Source organism: Ornithodoros turicata, chromosome 1, assembly GCF_037126465.1.
Source record: "Ornithodoros turicata isolate Travis chromosome 1, ASM3712646v1, whole genome shotgun sequence".
Lineage (NCBI taxonomy): Eukaryota > Metazoa > Arthropoda > Arachnida > Ixodida > Argasidae > Ornithodoros > Ornithodoros turicata.
In genome coordinates this window covers 155,315,296-155,328,324 of record NC_088201.1, presented here as the reverse complement: position 1 = coordinate 155,328,324, position 13,029 = coordinate 155,315,296, and the positions used below count along the sequence as shown (strand labels likewise).

Sequence of the window (13,029 nt, the reverse complement as noted above, 5' to 3'; positions counted from 1 at the left end):
CCTCTTTTCTGTCGCCAAGAAAACGTTGGTAGCTCATCTTCTCGATGTACTCTTTCCTGTGCCCATCTACCGTCAAATCCCCTCCGGATGGCACGGCACGGATGTATTGTGCAGAGTCAGGAAGATGCCGGTCAAGCCCAACATGAAGTCATTTTTCTTTAAATTACACACGTCCACACTGCCCGTGAAAGCTTGGCTTCAACAGAAGGGATTCTATGTTCCGTGGTCCGTGAATTGCAGATTTTGCAACACGCCCGAGACTGTCGATCACCTTTTTCTGGACTGCACAGAAGCTTTATTCTTTTGGGATGACTTACAGTTCAAAGTCCTTAAGCGCCGTCTTTCGCTTAATCCTCACACTATCCGCTTCCTCCCATTACGCCCCGGTGAAAATGTGAGATACGATATCGTTCTTCTTGTTGCCATGTACTGTTTGTGGAAGCTTCGTATGGCCGATAGGAACGAAGAGCCCTTGTGTCCTCCTATGAAATATTTCAAAGCCGAACTACTGCAGGTAAAGTTAGCTTGTACTCAGCTCTTAGAAGTGCCTGAGTGGTTAGATACAGTCTGCGAAAGGCTGAATGTTTTGTAGAAATTGTGTTATTAACGTGTCCGGTATAGAGGAGAAACATCGTATTCTCTCTCTGTGATTTTGTCGTATTGTGTATGGTATTGTGAGGTATTGAGTCGACGTGACTCAGAGTAGTAAGCTCTGAAAAATAAAGGTGGAAAAGAAAAAAAAAAGTGGTTAAGGCGTTGGGCTGCTAATCCAATGAGCTCTGCCCGCGTGGGTTCGAATCCCATCCTCGTCGAACCACTGTTGCGAACCTTTTTGTAGGGCTATGAGGGGGGAAAGTGCAGGCGTATCCGTTCCATGCCTGACAGGGTTTTACACGTGGCGTTGGTAATGGCGAGGGTAGCTCTTCCTTGTGTTCCAGATACGCTCCACATGTGGACGAGGTGGCCGAGTGGTTAAGGCGTTGGACTGCTAATCCAATGAGCTCTGCCCGCGTGGGTTCGAATCCCATCTTCGTCGAACCACTGTTGCGAACCTTTTTGTAGGGCTATGAGGGGGGAAAGTGCAGGCTTATCCCTTCCATGCCTGACAGGGGTTTACACGTGGCGTTGGTAATGGCGAGGGTAGCTCTTCCTTGTGTTCCAGGTACGCTCCACATGTGGACGAGGTGGCCGAGTGGTTAAGGCGTTGGACTGCTAATCCAATGGGCTCTGCCCGCGTGGGTTCGAATCCCATCCTCGTCGAACCACTGTTGCGAACCTTTTTGTAGGGCTATGAGGGGGGAAAGTGCAGGCGTATCCGTTCCATGCCTGACAGGGTTTTACACGTGGCGTTGGTAATGGCGAGGGTAGCTCTTCCTTGTGTTCCAGATACGCTCCACATGTGGACGAGGTGGCCGAGTGGTTAAGTGGTTAAGCCCGAGAGCACAGGCACCAGTCACGTACCTCAAAACAAATTTAATGTGGACGCTGTCGCTACTCGGACACGATAGGCTGCGGGAAGAAGAAGGCTGGAAGAGACGAGCACCAGTAATAAGGGCTCTCCATCCAACGACTTTTGGACGGCACATGAGGTAGAGGACCAGAAAGCGGAAGCGGTACTGTGGCAACTGATGGGGAGTCAAAGTGCAGTGTCATTTAAGATGTGGGAATGGCGGAGAATGATTTGTTTTTAGATTGACACCTACACAGAGAGTGTGTACTGTTTTATGCAAATAAACTAACAAAAAAAAAAGTGGCCGAGTGGTTAAGGCGTTGGACTGCTAATCCAATGGGCTCTGCCCGCGTGGGTTCGAATCCCATCCTCGTCGAACCACTGTTGCGAACCTTTTTGTAGGGCTATGAGGGGGGAAAGTACAGGCGTATCCGTTCCATGCCTGACAGGGTTTTACACGTGGCGTTGGTAATGGCGAGGGTAGCTCTTCCTTGTGTTCCAGATACGCTCCATATGTGGACGAGGTGGCCGAGTGGTTAAGGTGTTGGACTGCTAATCCAATGGGCTCTGCCCGCGTGGGTTCGAATCCCATCCTCGTCGAACCACTGTTGCGAACCTTTTTGTAGGGCTATGAGGGGGGAAAGTGCAGGCTTATCCCTTCCATGCCTGACAGGGGTTTACACGTGGCGTTGGTAATGGCGAGGGTAGCTCTTGCTTGTGTTCCAGATACGCTCCATATGTGGACGAGGTGGCCGAGTGGTTAAGGTGTTGGACTGCTAATCCAATGGGCTCTGCCCGCGTGGGTTCGAATCCCATCCTCGTCGAACCACTGTTGCGAACCTTTTTGTAGGGCTATGAGGGTGAAAGTGCAGGCGTATCCGTTCCATGCCTGACAGGGTTTTACACGTGGCGTTGGTAATGGCGAGGGTAGCTCTTCCTTGTGTTCCAGATACGGTCCACGTGTGGACGAGGTGGCCGAGTGGTTAAGGCGTTGGACTGCTAATCCAATGGGCTCTGCCCGCGTGGGTTCGAATCCCATCCTCGTCGAACCACTGTTGCGAACCTTTTTGTAGGGCTATGAGGGGGGAAAGTGCAGGCGTATCCGTTCCATGCCTGACAGGGTTTTACACGTGGCGTTGGTAATGGCGAGGGTAGCTCTTCCTTGTGTTCCAGATACGGTCCACATGTGGACGAGGTGGCCGAGTGGTTAAGGCGTTGGACTGCTAATCCAATGGGCTCTGCCCGCGTGGGTTCGAATCCCATCCTCGTCGTACCACTGTTGCGAACCTTTTCTAGGACTACGAGGGAAAAGTGCATGCCTGTCCGTTTCATGGCTAAGAGGTTTTTACACGTGGCGTCGGTAATGGAGAGGGTTGCTCTTCCTAATGTTCCAGATACGCTCCACATGTGGACGAGGTGGCCGAGTGGTTAAGTGGTTAAGCCCGAGAGCACAGGCACCAGTCACGTACCTCAAAACAAATTTAATGTGGACGCTGTCGCTACTCGGACACGATAGGCTGCGGGAAGAAGAAGGCTGGAAGAGACGAGCACCAGTAATAAGGGCTCTCCATCCAACGACTTTTGGACGGCACATGAGGTAGAGGACCAGAAAGCGGAAGCGGTACTGTGGCAACTTATGGGGAGTCAAAGTGCAGTGTCATTTAAGATGTGGGAATGGCGGAGAATGATTTGTTTTTAGATTGACACCTACACAGAGAGTGTGTACTGTTTTATGCAAATAAACTAACAAAAAAAAAAGTGGCCGAGTGGTTAAGGCGTTGGACTGCTAATCCAATGGGCTCTGCCCGCGTGGGTTCGAATCCCATCCTCGTCGAACCACTGTTGCGAACCTTTTTGTAGGGCTATGAGGGGGGAAAGTGCAGGCGTATCCGTTCCATGCCTGACAGGGTTTTACACGTGGCGTTGGTAATGGCGAGGGTAGCTCTTCCTTGTGTTCCAGATACGCTCCACATGTGGACGAGGTGGCCGAGTGGTTAAGGCGTTGGACTGCTAATCCAATGGGCTCTGCCCGCGTGGGTTCGAATCCCATCCTCGTCGAACCACTGTTGCGAACCTTTTTGTAGGGCTATGAGGGGGGAAAGTGCAGGCGTATCCGTTCCATGCCTGACAGGGTTTTACACGTGGCGTTGGTAATGGCGAGGGTAGCTCTTCCTTGTGTTCCAGATACGCTCCACATGTGGACGAGGTGGCCGAGTGGTTAAGGCGTTGGACTGCTAATCCAATGGGCTCTGCCCGCGTGGGTTCGAATCCCATCCTCGTCCAACCACTGTTGCGAACCTTCTTGTAGGGCTATGAGGGGGGAAAGTGCAGGCGTATCCGTTCCATGCCTGACAGGGTTTTACACGTGGCGTTGGTAATGGCGAGGGTAGCTCTTCCTTGTGTTCCAGATACGCTCCACATGTGGACGAGGTGGCCGAGTGGTTAAGGATTCTACTTCCGATAGCGCAAGCGAAAGGTTGTGGGAAACATGAGCTCCGTCGGAGCGGCCAACACGGCTAACCCTAGCCGGGATTTCACCGAAGGACAAACGGCAAGTCAGACTTCTACCACGTACAGACTTCTTCTGCCTACGTTGCCGACTGGCAATATTTCGTTTAACACCATATTTCTGCATGCGGATCCAGCTGGAAGGCCTTACCGAGCCGACGATTTTGCGGAAGGGGTGTTGTCAATTATCGCGAAAGACGATGTGGCCCAGTTTGGGGCGTATCTTTATAATCACGTGTGGGCTTTAACACTGCACTCAAGGCTGCCGAAGGAAAAGCTTGTGGCGGAGAAAACTATCACAGTGAAGAACAAAAAATGCCTTATCCTGGACCCGAATCAGAAAGAAGTTCGTCTCTCCGTGCACTGGCTCCCAATGCATGTACCGGATAACGCAGTAACCAATGCTCTAAGCACCTATGGAAAGGTGGAAGAAATCAAAAGGGAGAGATGGCGGTCGACGGCGTTTGCCGGCGCTGAAACGACAACGCGTCAAGTTTCTATTGTGCTGCGCGACGGCGTCAGTGTCGAAAGCATTCCCCACCTGATGAAGATTATGGGTGGTCAGGTGCTAATCGATATTCCCGGCAGGCCACCGCTCTGCTTACGGTGTAAGAGAGTCGGCCATTTTCGGAAAGCATGCAAGGCTCCGTGGTGTAAGACATGTAAAGGCTTCGGGCATGAGGCAGAGGACTGCGTCAGTAGCTACGCTTCTAAAACAAGAGCAACAGTGGGGGATTCGTCAACGACAGACCTCATGGATGTCGAAGAGTGTACACAAGCGGGAGGCGCCGCTGGAGGAGTAATTCGTTGTGAGGAAGACATCAACAATTCCAAGTGCGTTTCCGAAGACAACGCCACCAGGAGCGACACCATCCTAAAAGATGCCTCTAAGAAGAAAGACGGAAGTAAGGAAAATAGTGCAGAAGCAGCAGAGGTACCAGCTGGCGGCAGCGACGCGACGACGAGCTACCACGACGCGGAGAACGACAACCAAGCGAAAGCGATTGACGTCCAACACCCAGATGGCCACGGCGAGACTCGGCATCAGGACCACACCGAAAAGTTCGACCACACCGAAAAGAGTGGTGAAAATTTATCAGAGGTTGAAGGAAAAGTCGAAAACCTCGTCGGAGCCGCGGATGCAACGTCTTCAGTAAGCGACGGGGGAAACGAAAAAGGGAAAGGGTCCGAAGGCGGACGATCCGACCTCAAATGGAAAGACTCAACGGCAAGCCACAAGAAAGTCAGATACACTCCGACGCCAATAATAACGCCTGAGGAGAGGAGACAAAGACTCCTAAAGGAAAAAGGCAAACAGTCCACGGATTTCAAACTCTCAGCACAATGAAAAGAAGACTGAAAGTTGCAACCTTAAACGTCAACAGCCTGATCCGACAAGAAAGAAAAGCCTGGCTAAGAAACGTTCTACTTGAAGAAAGCATCGACATCGCATGCATACAAGAAAGTAAAATATCATCCATCGAGCAAGAAACGGAGTTGGTGAAAGCCTTTCAGCGCTGGTTCTTCGTACGGCATGCAACTGGTGTAAATGGAAGCGCGGGAACAGCGATAATGATCAGCAAGAAGAGTAAGATCACCGTGATAGACTGCGAGTTGGAGCAGAATGGACGAGTGGCGTCAATAGACTGTTTGTGGAATAATAATGTCATCAGAGTAGTTAGCATCTACGCCCCGAATGAAGACGCGGAGCGAAAACTTTTTTTCGAAACAACCATGGATCATTTCACACAAACCGACAGCAGACTTGTGATAGCCGGTGACTTTAATTGTGTTTGTCGCCGACAGGATTGCACGTACAAAAGGGAGAAGACAGACAGTAGCGTGAACGAGCTGAAAAAGATCTTGCAAAATAACGACCTACAGGATTCTGCGATAGGCAAAGAAGGGAGGACGATATTGTTCACCCACTGGCAGGGCACGTCACATGCCAGACTCGACAGAATATACGTTTCCGGGGAGCTTAATCAACCAGAAAACGAATACAAGGTAGTCCCAATGGCCTTCACGGACCATGCGATGGTGATCGTCGAGCTCGCAGATGATAACAGTAATCGCGCTCGACGTCGTAATCAATCATGGAAAATGAACGAGACAATATTAGAGGATGGAAAGTTCACAGAAGAGATAAAGTGCATGATTGCCGATTTGAACAGAAAAGAGATAGACGCGCCAGCGTGGGAGATTTTTAAGCAGCAGGTCCGTCTCAGGGCAATCGAGATTGCTGAAATTCGAGCAACGGATAAGAAAAAAGAAATGAAAGCGCTAAAAGACAGCCTGCGAACGATTTTACAAGAAGAGGAGAAGAACCCGGGCCAATTCGCAGACGACATCAAAGCAATCAAGCAGGAAATACTACAGCGCATGCACGAACGCTACCGAGGAGCGCAAGTTCGAAGTAGGCTGCTGACGATTCAACGGGATGAGGTACCAACGAAGGTGTTTCTTGCACGAGAAAGGGAGAACGCTAAGCGAAACGAAATTTTGAAGCTACGGTCGGAGGACACCCTACACGAAGGGGCGGAAGCTGTGGAAGCGGCCCTGTATGATCACTACCGAAGTCTTTTCAAGAAGGACAGCTGTCTTGTCAACAGAAATTCAGAGCTATTCAAGAACATACCTAAGATAACGCCAGAAGATGCAGAGAAGGCTCAAGGGGACATCACGCAAAGAGAAATCAAAGACGCAATCAAGAAATTATCACGGAACAAGGCGCCGGGGCCGGACGGGCTGGGCTCAGCGTTTTATAAAACTTATGTAGAAGAGCTCTCCCCTATCCTGGAAGTGGTTTTTCAAGACATTAAAAAACGAGGCCTTATGCCACCGTCATTGAGGAAGAGTCATATGGTCCTTATTCACAAGAAGCCTACTCAAGGTGGTGAATCGTCCGTGTCTGACCTGCGCCCCATAAGCTTATTGTGCACGGACTACAAAATCCTAGCGAAGATTTTAGCACGACGGCTCGACAGCATGCTGTGGAAAAGCGTAGGCCGGCACCAGACCTACGGCATCAAAGGAAGGTCTATTTCAACGAATCTTCACATCATGAGAACGATCTGCGAATTCGCAAGGGTAACGGGAGCTTGCATGGCCGTGCTGCAAGTTGACCTAAAGCAGGCTTTTGACAGGGTGTGCTTGGAATTCCTATTTGACCTCGTAAGCTGGGTAGGCGTCGGACAAGATATGGAAAGCTGGCTTCGAATTTGCTACAATGACATCTCAGCCCAACTAGTCATCAATGGAAATATAGGGCCGAAGTTCGAGATAACCAAATCAGTGCGCCAAGGATGCCCTTTATCGCCAATCCTTTTCTGTTTGTACCTGGAGCCACTGTGCCGACTCATTCTAAGCAGCACCAGCGTTAGCGGATTGAAGCTAGGCCAGGAAGAAATCAAGGTCTTGGCCTTCGCGGATGATGTGGCGGTTATCTGCCGCGACACAGATCAAGTAAAGGCCGCTCTGCAAATCTGCGATACTTTCTGTCAGACATCGGGAGCCCTAGTCAACGTGACGAAATCCAGATGTTCTTTGCTAGGAGAGTGGGAAAAAATACCCGATAACCTTTTCAATCTGGAATGCTCCTCGGAATTGGGAAGTTACTTGGGCGTAAGACTCGACCCTTACACAGAGAACGACGAAAGATGGCAGAGGAAACTGGATTCACTACACGGAAAACTGCAGCCGTATAGGGGAAGAGAGCTATCACTCCTACACCGTAGCTTCATCTGCAATACGGTCCTTTACCCATCTGTCTTCTACTCCGCTCAAGCAATACCGGTGGATACCATTATAGCACAGCGGTTCCACAGAATATGTGCCACCTACCTTTGGGGGTCCAAGTTTGAGCGCATGCGAAGATCAAACATCTATTGGCCGCTCGAAGCTGGCGGGCTAAGCGTCATCAACCTTGAGCTGAAAGTGAAGGTGCAACTGTTCATGTATTTTCGTGACCAAAACAAGCCCGAACTTCGCGCTGCTACGCAGAAGCTGGGATCAGGACATCTGCTGCCATGGATGGTGACGACTGAGCCCGTCATCACCAGCACGACTGCGCTGAAGTTTTACAGGAACATCAAACAGAGCGTCGCTTTCTTTCTTGAAAGGTACTCGTGGGAGTACCTGGCATCGGTCAAGAGGAAGCAGCTCTATTGGAACACCGTAACAAGTGTCTTCCCACCCCCACTCTACCGACAGTCCTTCACAGGAGTAAAGCCACAGGATGTGTTGAAACGGGTAAGACACCTACCTGTGCCAACTGGAACGAAGGATTTCTTCGTGCGCTTCCACACAGAAGTTCTTCCCACGAAACAGTGGCTCTTGGGGAAAGGCTTCTTCGTACCATGGCAAGGAAGGTGTGACGTATGTGGACAACCAGAGACATTGCGGCACATCTTCTATGATTGCAAGAATGCAGTGTTATTCTGGAGCGATCTAAAGACGTCTCTGCGTTTAAAGGTAGAACTTACCTACGAGGCACTGAAGTTCCTGCATTTCCAGAACCGCGACCACGCCGAATTTCTCAGTACCATTGTCATAGTAGGACTCCACGCTATTTGGAAGGCCCGCACTGCGCGTGTGGAATGTGACGTCAGAGCCCTATCAGTTGTGACATACCTCAAACAGAAGTTGATGTGGACGCTATCGCTGTTGGCTTCTAACAAATTGAAAGACGAAGATATGTGGGGGAAGTTGGCCTCGACAGTGCAGTGGCTGGATATCAACACCTTCGGGCGCGTGTGTAACAGCGAACTGTGAACGCCATGAACCAGAACTATCGTAGTGTGGTAGCGTGAGACGCGTAGATTGATGCGAATCTTGCAAAAGTTTGTTTGTTTTTAATTGTCAGGTACATAAGCAGTGTACGATGTGACCCTTACGGTTTTTAGGCAAATAAAAATATCAAAAAAAAAAAAAAAAAAAAAAAAAAAAGTGGCCGAGTGGTTAAGGCGTTGGACTGCTAATCCAATGAGCTCTGCCCGCGTGGGTTCGAATCCCATCCTCGTCGAACCACTGTTGCGAACCTTTTTGTAGGGCTATGAGGGGGGAAAGTGCAGGCTTATCCCTTCCATGCCTGACAGGTGTTTACACGTGGCGTTGGTAATGGCGAGGGTAGCTCTTCCTTGTGTTCCAGGTACGCTCCACATGTGGACGAGGTGGCCGAGTGGTTAAGGCGTTGGACTGCTAATCCAATGGGCTCTGCCCGCGTGGGTTCGAATCCCATCCTCGTCGAACCACTGTTGCGAACCTTTTTGTAGGGCTATGAGGGGGGAAAGTGCAGGCGTATCCGTTCCATGCCTGACAGGGTTTTACACGTGGCGTTGGTAATGGCGAGGGTAGCTCTTCCTTGTGTTCCAGATACGCTTCACATGTGGACGAGGTGGCCGAGTGGTTAAGGCGTTGGACTGCTAATCCAATGGGCTCTGCCCGTGTGGGTTCGAATCCCATCCTCGTCGAACCTCTGTTGCGAACCTTTTTGTAGGGCTATGAGGGGGGAAAGTGCAGGCTTATCCCTTCCATGCCTGACAGGGGTTTACACGTGGCGTTGGTAATGGCGAGGGTAGCTCTTCCTTGTGTTCCAGGTACGCTCCACATGTGGACGAGGTGGCCGAGTGGTTAAGGCGTTGGACTGCTAATCCAATGGGCTCTGCCCGCGTGGGTTCGAATCCCATCCTCGTCGAACCGCTGTTGCGAACCTTTTTGTAGGGCTATGAGGGGGGAAAGTGCAGGCGTATCCGTTCCATGCCTGACAGGGTTTTACACGTGGCGTTGGTAATGGCGAGGGTAGCTCTTCCTTGTGTTCCAGATACGCTCCACATGTGGACGAGGTGGCCGAGTGGTTAAGGCGTTGGACTGCTAATCCAATGAGCTCTGCCCGCGTGGGTTCGAATCCCATCCTCGTCGAACCACTGTTGCGAACCTTTTTGTAGGGCTATGAGGGGGGAAAGTGCAGGCGTATCCGTTCCATGCCTGACAGGGTTTTACACGTGGCGTTGGTAATGGCGAGGGTAGCTCTTCCTTGTGTTCCAGATACGCTCCACATGTGGACGAGGTGGCCGAGTGGTTAAGGCGTTGGACTGCTAATCCAATGAGCTCTGCCCGCGTGGGTTCGAATCCCATCTTCGTCGAACCACTGTTGCGAACCTTTTTGTAGGGCTATGAGGGGGGAAAGTGCAGGCTTATCCCTTCCATGCCTGACAGGGGTTTACACGTGGCGTTGGTAATGGCGAGGGTAGCTCTTCCTTGTGTTCCAGGTACGCTCCACATGTGGACGAGGTGGCCGAGTGGTTAAGGCGTTGGACTGCTAATCCAATGGGCTCTGCCCGCGTGGGTTCGAATCCCATCCTCGTCGAACCACTGTTGCGAACCTTTTTGTAGGGCTATGAGGGGGGAAAGTGCAGGCGTATCCGTTCCATGCCTGACAGGGTTTTACACGTGGCGTTGGTAATGGCGAGGGTAGCTCTTCCTTGTGTTCCAGATACGCTCCACATGTGGACGAGGTGGCCGAGTGGTTAAGTGGTTAAGCCCGAGAGCACAGGCACCAGTCACGTACCTCAAAACAAATTTAATGTGGACGCTGTCGCTACTCGGACACGATAGGCTGCGGGAAGAAGAAGGCTGGAAGAGACGAGCACCAGTAATAAGGGCTCTCCATCCAACGACTTTTGGACGGCACATGAGGTAGAGGACCAGAAAGCGGAAGCGGTACTGTGGCAACTTATGGGGAGTCAAAGTGCAGTGTCATTTAAGATGTGGGAATGGCGGAGAATGATTTGTTTTTAGATTGACACCTACACAGAGAGTGTGTACTGTTTTATGCAAATAAACTAACAAAAAAAAAAGTGGCCGAGTGGTTAAGGCGTTGGACTGCTAATCCAATGGGCTCTGCCCGCGTGGGTTCGAATCCCATCCTCGTCGAACCACTGTTGCGAACCTTTTTGTAGGGCTATGAGGGGGGAAAGTACAGGCGTATCCGTTCCATGCCTGACAGGGTTTTACACGTGGCGTTGGTAATGGCGAGGGTAGCTCTTCCTTGTGTTCCAGATACGCTCCATATGTGGACGAGGTGGCCGAGTGGTTAAGGTGTTGGACTGCTAATCCAATGGGCTCTGCCCGCGTGGGTTCGAATCCCATCCTCGTCGAACCACTGTTGCGAACCTTTTTGTAGGGCTATGAGGGGGGAAAGTGCAGGCTTATCCCTTCCATGCCTGACAGGGGTTTACACGTGGCGTTGGTAATGGCGAGGGTAGCTCTTGCTTGTGTTTCAGATACGCTCCATATGTGGACGAGGTGGCCGAGTGGTTAAGGTGTTGGACTGCTAATCCAATGGACTCTGCCCGCGTGGGTTCGAATCCCATCCTCGTCGAACCACTGTTGCGAACCTTTTTGTAGGGCTATGAGGGTGAAAGTGCAGGCGTATCCGTTCCATGCCTGACAGGGTTTTACACGTGGCGTTGGTAATGGCGAGGGTAGCTCTTCCTTGTGTTCCAGATACGGTCCACGTGTGGACGAGGTGGCCGAGTGGTTAAGGCGTTGGACTGCTAATCCAATGGGCTCTGCCCGCGTGGGTTCGAATCCCATCCTCGTCGAACCACTGTTGCGAACCTTTTTGTAGGGCTATGAGGGGGGAAAGTGCAGGCGTATCCGTTCCATGCCTGACAGGGTTTTACACGTGGCGTTGGTAATGGCGAGGGTAGCTCTTGCTTGTGTTCCAGATACGCTCCATATGTGGACGAGGTGGCCGAGTGGTTAAGGTGTTGGACTGCTAATCCAATGGGCTCTGCCCGCGTGGGTTCGAATCCCATCCTCGTCGAACCACTGTTGCGAACCTTTTTGTAGGGCTATGAGGGGGCAAAGTGCAGGCGTATCCGTTCCATGCCTGACAGGGTTTTACACGTGGCGTTGGTAATGGCGAGGGTAGCTCTTCCTTGTGTTCCAGATACGCTCCGCATGTGGACGAGGTGGCCGAGTGGTTAAGGTGTTGGACTGCTAATCCAATGGGCTCTGCCCGCGTGGGTTCGAATCCCATCCTCGTCGAACCACTGTTGCGAACCTTTTTGTAGGGCTATGAGGGGGCAAAGTGCAGGCGTATCCGTTCCATGCCTGACAGGGTTTTACACGTGGCGTTGGTAATGGCGAGGGTAGCTCTTCCTTGTGTTCCAGATACGCTCCGCATGTGGACGAGGTGGCCGAGTGGTTAAGGTGTTGGACTGCTAATCCAATGGGCTCTGCCCGCGTGGGTTCGAATCCCATCCTCGTCGAACCACTGTTGCGAACCTTTTTGTAGGACTACGCAGGCGCATTCGTTCCTTGCCTGACAGGGTTTGATACGTGGCATTGGTAATGGCGAGGGTAGCTCTGTTCCAGAAAGATGGGAGATGAAAGGTTCTTGAACCTTCAGAAATTTCACTCATATAGTGTCGATGACTATCATTGAAAACAGACATGGCATGTGTTAAAGGATCGATTAAATGAAGTTGCCTTGTACAGCCATGTGTCAGGAAAGGCATTGAGTCGTTGGCGTTGGCCATTGTTGTGCTGATGATTGGGAGGTGGTGGGTTCGAATCCTACCACCGGCTGTGCTGTCTGTGACTTTTCCATGGGTTTTCCTTCAGGCCTTCCACAGGAATGTAGACACAGTCCCCCTTGAAGTCAGCCCAGGACGCGTACTAACCCCCTGTCCTCTGCTCTTTCCTGCTGTCTTCTCTCCGTCTGTGCGCGTCTGTGGGCCACTCATATAGCCGCAGTCGCTTCGCGGCGCTAACACAGAATCTAAAAAAAAGTCACAGAAAAGAAGACGTCAGGACTTATATGGATTTCGAGCCGTTTTGACAAGTGTATAGTAAAAAGTGCGTAATAAGGAAAACTCACCACGATTTTTCGCTCTCTTGCTCGTGCTCCCATAATCAGGGCCAGGGGGCGTGGTTGATCATGCACTCACGCGAGAGCGGAAGCTTTCATGCCGGCGGTCGTGCATTTGAACGGATACTTGCGAAAAGCGATTTTTACCCGCTTTTCCTAAGTTTCCTTCATCAGGAGAGGTTGCTTTACACCT

At 51.2% G+C, this 13,029-nt stretch overlaps 20 non-coding genes across 20 annotated transcripts; all 20 read left to right on the top strand.

The window, feature by feature from the left end:
- Positions 1–954: 954 nt before the first annotated feature.
- Trnas-gcu (transfer RNA serine (anticodon GCU)) lies at positions 955–1,036 on the top strand. The gene has a single exon. It is a non-coding gene; the product is annotated as a tRNA-Ser (tRNA).
- A 142-nt stretch (positions 1,037–1,178) lies between these two features.
- Positions 1,179–1,260, top strand: Trnas-gcu (transfer RNA serine (anticodon GCU)). Its single transcript has one exon. It is a non-coding gene; the product is annotated as a tRNA-Ser (tRNA).
- A 708-nt stretch (positions 1,261–1,968) lies between these two features.
- Positions 1,969–2,050, top strand: Trnas-gcu (transfer RNA serine (anticodon GCU)). Its single transcript has one exon. It is a non-coding gene; the product is annotated as a tRNA-Ser (tRNA).
- A 142-nt stretch (positions 2,051–2,192) lies between these two features.
- On the top strand, positions 2,193–2,274 carry Trnas-gcu (transfer RNA serine (anticodon GCU)). Its single transcript has one exon. It is a non-coding gene; the product is annotated as a tRNA-Ser (tRNA).
- A 141-nt stretch (positions 2,275–2,415) lies between these two features.
- Positions 2,416–2,497, top strand: Trnas-gcu (transfer RNA serine (anticodon GCU)). Its single transcript has one exon. It is a non-coding gene; the product is annotated as a tRNA-Ser (tRNA).
- Positions 2,498–2,639: 142 nt separating this feature from the next.
- On the top strand, positions 2,640–2,721 carry Trnas-gcu (transfer RNA serine (anticodon GCU)). The gene has a single exon. It is a non-coding gene; the product is annotated as a tRNA-Ser (tRNA).
- Positions 2,722–3,426: 705 nt separating this feature from the next.
- Positions 3,427–3,508, top strand: Trnas-gcu (transfer RNA serine (anticodon GCU)). The gene has a single exon. It is a non-coding gene; the product is annotated as a tRNA-Ser (tRNA).
- A 142-nt stretch (positions 3,509–3,650) lies between these two features.
- On the top strand, positions 3,651–3,732 carry Trnas-gcu (transfer RNA serine (anticodon GCU)). The gene has a single exon. It is a non-coding gene; the product is annotated as a tRNA-Ser (tRNA).
- Positions 3,733–9,123: 5,391 nt separating this feature from the next.
- Trnas-gcu (transfer RNA serine (anticodon GCU)) lies at positions 9,124–9,205 on the top strand. The gene has a single exon. It is a non-coding gene; the product is annotated as a tRNA-Ser (tRNA).
- A 142-nt stretch (positions 9,206–9,347) lies between these two features.
- On the top strand, positions 9,348–9,429 carry Trnas-gcu (transfer RNA serine (anticodon GCU)). Its single transcript has one exon. It is a non-coding gene; the product is annotated as a tRNA-Ser (tRNA).
- A 142-nt stretch (positions 9,430–9,571) lies between these two features.
- Trnas-gcu (transfer RNA serine (anticodon GCU)) lies at positions 9,572–9,653 on the top strand. The gene has a single exon. It is a non-coding gene; the product is annotated as a tRNA-Ser (tRNA).
- A 142-nt stretch (positions 9,654–9,795) lies between these two features.
- On the top strand, positions 9,796–9,877 carry Trnas-gcu (transfer RNA serine (anticodon GCU)). Its single transcript has one exon. It is a non-coding gene; the product is annotated as a tRNA-Ser (tRNA).
- A 142-nt stretch (positions 9,878–10,019) lies between these two features.
- Positions 10,020–10,101, top strand: Trnas-gcu (transfer RNA serine (anticodon GCU)). Its single transcript has one exon. It is a non-coding gene; the product is annotated as a tRNA-Ser (tRNA).
- Positions 10,102–10,243: 142 nt separating this feature from the next.
- On the top strand, positions 10,244–10,325 carry Trnas-gcu (transfer RNA serine (anticodon GCU)). Its single transcript has one exon. It is a non-coding gene; the product is annotated as a tRNA-Ser (tRNA).
- Positions 10,326–11,033: 708 nt separating this feature from the next.
- On the top strand, positions 11,034–11,115 carry Trnas-gcu (transfer RNA serine (anticodon GCU)). The gene has a single exon. It is a non-coding gene; the product is annotated as a tRNA-Ser (tRNA).
- A 142-nt stretch (positions 11,116–11,257) lies between these two features.
- On the top strand, positions 11,258–11,339 carry Trnas-gcu (transfer RNA serine (anticodon GCU)). Its single transcript has one exon. It is a non-coding gene; the product is annotated as a tRNA-Ser (tRNA).
- A 141-nt stretch (positions 11,340–11,480) lies between these two features.
- Positions 11,481–11,562, top strand: Trnas-gcu (transfer RNA serine (anticodon GCU)). The gene has a single exon. It is a non-coding gene; the product is annotated as a tRNA-Ser (tRNA).
- Positions 11,563–11,704: 142 nt separating this feature from the next.
- Trnas-gcu (transfer RNA serine (anticodon GCU)) lies at positions 11,705–11,786 on the top strand. Its single transcript has one exon. It is a non-coding gene; the product is annotated as a tRNA-Ser (tRNA).
- A 142-nt stretch (positions 11,787–11,928) lies between these two features.
- Positions 11,929–12,010, top strand: Trnas-gcu (transfer RNA serine (anticodon GCU)). The gene has a single exon. It is a non-coding gene; the product is annotated as a tRNA-Ser (tRNA).
- A 142-nt stretch (positions 12,011–12,152) lies between these two features.
- On the top strand, positions 12,153–12,234 carry Trnas-gcu (transfer RNA serine (anticodon GCU)). Its single transcript has one exon. It is a non-coding gene; the product is annotated as a tRNA-Ser (tRNA).
- Positions 12,235–13,029: the final 795 nt, after the last annotated feature.